The sequence below is a fragment of the Sarcophilus harrisii genome, chromosome 2 (genome assembly GCF_902635505.1).
Source record: "Sarcophilus harrisii chromosome 2, mSarHar1.11, whole genome shotgun sequence".
Lineage (NCBI taxonomy): Eukaryota > Metazoa > Chordata > Mammalia > Dasyuromorphia > Dasyuridae > Sarcophilus > Sarcophilus harrisii.
The window spans coordinates 97,620,048-97,628,061 of record NC_045427.1 but is presented as its reverse complement, the minus strand read 5'-3'; the positions used below and the strand labels follow the sequence as shown (position 1 = coordinate 97,628,061).

Genomic DNA, 8,014 nt, shown 5'->3' with positions numbered 1-8,014 from the left:
TTTGTAGTTATTCTGGAAATCTTGCTTTCTGCTCACCTTAAGATAAAACAATATAGAAGGAATAGTTTTTTGTTTTGTTTTGTTTTTGAACCAAAAGACTGCCTCACCTAGAACTTGCCAAGAGCTAAGGCAAAGAGAGCTTTATAATGTTAGTAATTTTCACATCTTAGATAACTCTCCTCCCCAGACCACTGTACTTACAAGGTCTTACTGATGATGTAAACAGGATTGGAAACTGTAGAGTAGAGTCTTTCAGGGAAATTAACAGCACTATAGATAGAAATAACCATCATCGTTTCAGTTGCTCAGGCTTTGCTGGGAGACTTCTGAATAAATGGGTATGCAGGGGGCAGGAATAAAAAAAGAGAATCTGCAATATGCAGAGCAGAAATTAGGGTCAGGCAGGCAGACCCCAACACACCCACTTTAAATTAGTGATTTAGAAACAAAAGGACAATATTCTCAGGGATTGGCTTATTTTTATCACATAATGCTACTTCCTAAATTGTCTATGACTACCCGATGGGGAATGACATGTTAGCCCTCTAAATTTTAGCACATAGGATCAAGTATTGCTATTCTAATTTAGTTCTAGCTTTGGAGATACTAGTTATGGCAGGAGACTTTAGAAAATTTTCAAAGAGCCATGATTCTGCATGAATTTCTATGTCTATGTCTTTGGTATTATACAATAATTCCAGTAAAACCCTTTTGTTATTCAGAGAGTGATGAACCCAAGTCTAATTGCATGGAATACAGTAGAGATATAGGGAATTTAGGTCTCTGATTGTGACATGCATACACAAGCCCTTATGAATTACTGATACATATGGATAGCCATGGCTGCTGTGAAAGCTCCTGCCCTTGAACTATTTCTCCACTCCCAGCCCACAGGCTGCACCTGATAATACTGCAGCCCTCTGCTCTCTCCTTGCTATCTTTATAGTCACAAGGAGACTGGGACAGTTTAATCTCACTCTTAGAGCTGCTGCTACTGGAATGGGGGTGGCCACCACCAGTGAAGTTTCTTGTTACCTCTGGAGGTAATGGTTCTCTCTCCCTGGATGTCTTTAAGTAAAGTCTAGGTAATAATTTGTTGAGTATGTGTCTGTCTTCCTGCTTGCTTCCCTGGTTTCTCTCCCTGTCTTCCTGTCTGCTTCCTATTTTTCCCTCCTCCCACTTTCTAGGGATTTTTGTTCAAGTATGGATTAGATTAGACGTCCATTAAAAACCTTTTTGACTCTGAAATTCTCTGATTGTGTGTATGTGCATGAATGAGCACATGTATATATGTGTGTATTCCTGGTATCTCCAGTTTGAACTTAGAAATGTTGCAAATTATGGTTATGTTCTATAAGTATATAAAATTCTCTATATACATAAGTATACATAGTATACTTATATGTTTATTCTATATCTATGTACTAGATGATTAAAGGGGCTTTATAGGGAAATATATTGTAAATTCCAAAACACTAACACAATAAACTTTTAGAATGTATCTTGTGTTTTGTTCATATGTTAAGTATTGTTATGCACACACACACACACCCATTGTTTAAAATCCCAGAAAAACTTAGAAAATAGGTTAATCCTATTATCTACCTAGCCTTTCTCTAAAGCATTGCATGAACCTTGAATTTCAAATAATAATTGGTTACATAAGCCTCTGTGTAGATTTGTGTTTTTTATTTTGCAGCCAAAGTTCAAGCATCAGGTAATTTTTAAAAGTAAAGCATGCAATGTGTAGTTTTGTTTGTTATTCTTGTACTATATATATATATATATATATATATATATATATATATATATATATGTATGTATGTATTTTTTTCCCCCTGAGTTATTTTCCAGTGCCTGAATGATTTATATTTTTGAAAACTTAATTGACAAAGAGTGAGTAATCTGGCCTTTGAGATCCTTGTTTGTCTGGGAGTGGAGACAGCATTCCTGATGCTCCCAAAAAATCAAGGAAGGCGGCTGTGTTAAGAATGCCTGACTGATCAGCTGATGCTTTCTTTGTCTCAACTCTGAGCCTGACTGACATCTCCGAACACTTTTGCATCTACTCAGCCTGAAGTATGTGACCTCATTCTATAAATATCAGCCCTTTACTAGTCCCTGTTGTTCAAATTAAAAAAAAAAAAAAGCTACTGAATTCTTTTTATCGTATCCAATCATTAAATATATACTCCTTTCTTCTATTTGCTGTGAGGTTTAGTCCTCTTGTGATGTCTAACACATTAGCTCAAACTATATACCTAGAATGGGAAAAAAAATGAAAAAAAAAAAAAAGTTGTTCCTCAATAGAACAGACAAGAACCATGTCTTATTAAAATCGTGGTTCTCCCAGGGTCTAGAATGAACTCAGGAAGAAAAGAATTCTCTTTGAAAAAGTATTAGCTTAAAATTTACATCATCCATTTTAGATCATGAATCTATATTTAAAATATAAAATAAGACCATTTAGGATATATGGGGGAGATGCAGTGGTTGGCCTTTTGCTATAAGTCGACACTGATTAAATATAGGACTTTATGAGGAAAAATATATTCCAATGTTCAGATCTTGCCCTTTCTTGGCCCTTCCTTGGGATATCTTATCTCAGGTCCAGTAGAGATTGCTTTCTCCCTTTCTCCTTTTACATAGCCAAATAATGGAGAATTAAGGAATCCAGCTCTATAGGATTTCCTGTGACTTCATAAGTGATTTAATTCTCATCAGATAATCATCTAGAAAATGACATTAATAATATTTATACTAACAATGTCACAGGGCTGTTGTGAGGAAAACACTTTGTAAACCTGAAGGCATTGTAGAAATGTATTTATTAATGTTATGTTTTTTTGTACCACAATAGACCTCAACCTCCCTGAGGGCAGGGATCATGCCTTATGGAAACTGTGCCTCTTCCAGTGCTTTGTGGGGGGATTTGTACATAGTAAATGCTTAATAAATATTTGTTAAATGAATAAACATTAATAGCCTACAAATTTGACAGAAGGAGAAACAGAATATAACAAGTATATTTAATCTTTATTAGAAAAACCAGAATATATTATATTTAGTAAAAATTTATCATGGCTATTCTGGTGGGACCTCATACCTAGATTGGGCTTGTAGGCCTTTTTCCCTCTACCATGTTCCTTCATAGCAGAAAAAAGGTAATTTGATCCCAGGCTGTAGAAAGGGGAGAGGAAACAACAAAGGTAGGATTTGAATCCAGATTCAAATTTGCAAATCAGTGGTCCTTTTGGCATAAACTTTGATATTCTTCATCCATAGTAATAGTCCTGCTACAGGGCTTTTTAACTTATTAGTATGACTCTTGAAATGAAACACTTGCCTTCCAATCACTTTGTGAGATAGATAGTATATGTATCTATACCCTCATTTTACAGATGAGGAAAATGGAGTTCAACATAGTTTTAGGATTAGGAATCAGGTCTCCTGATTCCAAGTCCAGGGTACTTTCCTTTCACCACATCCTGCTGCTTTGGCTAAAGTGATAGTCACATAATGCTGTATTGGTGAGACAAGTATAGCAAAGAGTCATAGAATCCCCCTGTATTTGAGTGACTCATGGATTAACCAGTTTGGAGGGAGGATAGAGATTAAAGTTTTGTTGCATCTGTCACGGATTCTCATAGGGTTTTGATGCTCTTGTGTCTGGAGAGAGAGCATATAAAGTTTCATTTTGTAAACCAAATGCTTTTTAAAAATCAACAGTCAATATAATGTTATTTTATATTTTTTATATTTCTCAGTCATTTGTGTGACCATAAAGATGTGGTCTGCTATAGCAAATTGACATATTTCTCTAAATATAGAATGAAACACATTCAATGATACAACCATTACAAAACAAATATGTTTAACAAGACTGTGTTTTGTTTTGTTTTGTTTTCATAAGGGAGAACTTTTATTTGGGGTAAGTTGGCAGGAAGAATAAGGATAGTTATATAAGGAAAATAGTAGAAAGGAAAGAAGAAAATGTCATAAAATATTTTTAAAATATACAGTGGAAATGAAGGAGCAAAAAGAATTAGAGACAAGCTGACAGCACATAGACAATGTTGGTATTACCATATTAAATGTAATATATATTAGAAAGAAGAAGCTATATATGGTAGATTCATGATTTCATTACGATCCTCATTTTCTGGCTTTTGGTTATGGAAATGTTCGTGTTTGTTGAAGATGAAGTTTATTATATATTTTAATTGCCTATCTCTTCTCTACTCATGTTTTCATCAAGGATACTCTTGTTCATGAGTATAGACCATTTTCATAAAGGTTTTTTAAAACGTACATACAGCTGATAGTTGTTGATATCTCTTCAGTCTCATTTTCTTCTTCTTCTTCTTCTTCTTCTCCTTCTTCTTCTCCTTCTTCTTCTCCTTCTCCTTCTCCTTCTCCTTCTCCTTCTCCTTCTCCTTCTCCTTCTCCTTCTCCTTCTCCTTCTCCTTCTCCTTCTCCTTCTCCTTCTCCTTCTCCTTCTCCTTCTCCTTCTCCTTCTCCTTCTCTCTCCTTCTCCTTCTCCTTCTCCTTCTCCTTCTCCTTCTCCTTCTCCTTCTCCTTCTCCTTCTCCTTCTCCTTCTCCTTCTCCTTCTCCTTCGTATCTTGAGAATCACTAAGCGTCTTTAAAACTATGCCACCTCCAGACTGGATCAAGTCTAGCCACTCTTCCTGATTTGATCTTAAGTGCCAGTAGAACTTGTTCCTGTGGAATATTAAGGACAGAGATAGCAGATTCCAAATTAATGTTTTCATTATCACTGCCAGTGAGAAGACATCACTATAAGTAATAATAGAACACATTTACATTGTACTCTCTAGCTTACAACAACCTTTTAAGATAGGTAGTTTAATTGGCATGTTTCCCACTTACAGATAAGGAATTTGAGACTCAAATATTAACTGATTCATTTGTCCAAGGTCATCAGACTAATGTGGCAGCATTGTAATTTGAGCCTAGATTTTCCCCTCCATTATGTCATAAACCATTAAACACCCACAAATAAGTTCTTTTCATCCTCTTCCTAATTTCATCCACATATGAACTTTATTGAGTCATTTTTTCCATGTGGTTTTTTGATGTTTTGCAAGGAAAATATCGTTGGTCATCTTCCACTCTTCTCCTACATAGAATTTTGTTATTTAACTAAACTGATGGTATTTTGACTCCCATGAGCCAAAGTTCAACAGGAAAATAAAGAGTTTGCTGATTGTAATGGTTTCTGGGCTCTTTTATTCTCCTTGTCATGATGATTGCTTAACATCGATATAACTGTTAAGAGATAGATAATGTCTCATTTCATGTCTTTTGTTTTTTCTTGATTACATTTATTTGATATAATGGAAGGTTCTAGTTGAGGATTTATTGGGAAAATAGTGATGATAAGAATGACACAGAAACATCAATAAAACATTTAAAAATAAACCAAGTACATTAGAAGGTATTCACAATGTATAAGTAGGGCTTCCAAATTGTCTAAAAGTTTTTGACCTCTGTTTCTTGGTCCCTTCCTCTGTTCCCTCTGTCCCTGTCCCTGTCTGTCTCCATTTCCCTCTTTTTCCCTCTTGCCTTCCCTCCCTCTCTTGTTTTGAACAATATTTTTCAACACAATTTTACAGCTCTGTAGTTGGATTTGCAAAGTACCTGTGGACCTATAGACTTTAACTCTAATTATAGTTCTATATTAATTATTTGGTAGTAATTTGATATTGTTTGATATTTAAAGTTTGATAGATTCAGTGAATTCCCTATTTTCTATCTCTTCCACAGAAATCTCCTTGATTCTAAGGAAAACCTTGTGATTTTGTTGGTCCTGACTGATCACTGTGTTTAGACCATTCTTTCAAGAAAGCAAGCTCTTGTATCACTTCATTCCCCACTCATCCATCCTCTCCTCCACTTACAACTACCTTAAAACCCAGCATAAATCTCTTTCCTCCTCTTTTCATCTATCTGCTTATGGAACAATAAACCATAATTATAGCAATTCTATCATTGTTCCTGGATAGGGCACATGCATTTATACCTCTCATCATTCCAGTAACTTTTAGATCCAAAGTACCTGTCCCTGGCAACTATTCCTTTTTTTGTGAATTATTTGCAGGTAGGTGTACGGATAGAGCTCTGGACCTGCAATCAGGAAGACTTAAGTACAAATTCTGTCTCAGTAGCTGTGTGACTCTGGCTGGGAAAGTAACTTAAATCTCTATCTATCTCAGTTTCCTTAATTGTAAAATTAGAAATAATATTAGCACCTAACTCCCAAGGTTGTTGTGAGAGTAAAATGAGAGTAAAACACTTAGTGCAGTTACTGGCATGTAGTAAGAGGTTAATACACGTTTATTTTCTTCCTTCTTTTGTTAATGTTCAACTTTAAATCATAAACCATCATAGAGAGAATTTTGATGGACTTTGTGAACTTTGTATAGAGAATTCAGGGAGAACTGGCACCTCTGGCATGAAGGCTTGCCAAGCTCTTTTCAGGACTGCTTATACACCTTTCATGTCCACCTGTTCCCACCTTTCATTTGTGATTCCAAGAAGCTGAAGCATGCACAATGGTACTGTCTTGTCAGATGTGTAAAATCAAGTGAGGATAAATGACAAGTCTTAAACCTTTATCACAAGCATTTGAAAACTTGCTCAGCAGAACAGATGGATGAGGACAATTTGTTCCAAAGGTGAAGGCAGCTGACAGAAGTATTGTGGAGTGCTTAGACCTTGGTCAAATATCTAAGATTTCAAGATCATCTATTGAATCCCAGGTTATCACTAGTCATCTTGTCTTTTATCTTGGCACTTGACTTCAATAACTTTGGAAGAGAGAGTGAGGCTCACAACTTTATGCAACTCTGACATACTTAAATCCAATTCATTCAAAAGTCAAGATATTACCCCATGATATTTTTGGTTCACTTTGGTAACAAAAGACAAACAATTTTAATTTCCTTAGTTTTTCAATGGAGAAGCATATGCAGGATTCACAAATATCTAGAAAAGCTGTCACTTTTTTTGATAGTATTATTCCAAATACATATAAAGATAATTTTCAGCATTCATTTTCGTAAGATTTTGTGTTCTAAATTTTTCTCCCTCCTTCCCTAATTTCCCTTCTCCCCAAGACAGCAAGCAATCTAATATAGGTTAAACATGTGTAATCCTTTTAAATATATTTCCATATTTATTATGTTGTACAAGAAAAATCAAACCAAAAGGGAAAAAATCCACAAGAAATAAAAAGCAAATAGACAAAAAAGGTGAAAATATTATATTTTGATCCACATTCAGGCTCCGTAGTTTTCTCTCAGAATGTAGACGCTGTTTTTCATTCCAAGTATATTGGATTTGTCTTGAATTATCATATTGCTGGAGAATAGCCAAATTCATCATATCTGATCATTCCATAATCCTGTTGTTACTATATACAATGTTCAGCATCAATTTATGTAAGTATCTCCAGGCTTTTCTGAAATCAGCCTGCTTATCATTTCTTATAGAACAATAATATTCCTTCACATTCATATACCATAACTTATTAAGTCATTCCCCAATTGATGAACCTCCACTCAATTTCTAATTTCTTGTTACTATAAAAATTGTTATTATAAACATTTTTTGCACATGTATGTCCATTTCCTGTTTTCATGAACTCTTTGGGATCCAGTAGTGACACTGTTAGATCACAGGTATGCAATTTGATAGCCCTTTAGGCATTGTTCCAAATTGAAGCTATCGTTTTTTATATTAATAAAACTTTTGGTAAGCAATAATTTATAACTTTCCCACTTTGAAAGCACTCTAAACAAATTTGACTGATAAAATGCCTTGAATAACTAGTTATCACAAGATCCTTTAGGAAAAAATATACACCAAATTGAAAAATCTTAATGTTTCAAGTTCAATAATTACAAATTAAGGAGGAAACAATTTAAATTTAGCTAATGACAAAATCAAAATCCCTAGCTAGAAGTTGTCAATGCCCAGATTATTAGTGGC

At 34.7% G+C, this 8,014-nt stretch overlaps 1 long non-coding RNA gene across 1 annotated transcript in view; it reads left to right on the top strand.

Moving 5' to 3' along the window:
* Window positions 1-895: 895 nt before the first annotated feature.
* Window positions 896-8,014, top strand: part of LOC116421368 — a 71,472-nt gene continuing 64,353 nt past the window's right edge. The window contains exon 1 of the long non-coding RNA XR_004231707.1: window positions 896-1,085. This is a non-coding gene — a long non-coding RNA (uncharacterized LOC116421368). The remainder of the gene's footprint in view (window positions 1,086-8,014) is intronic.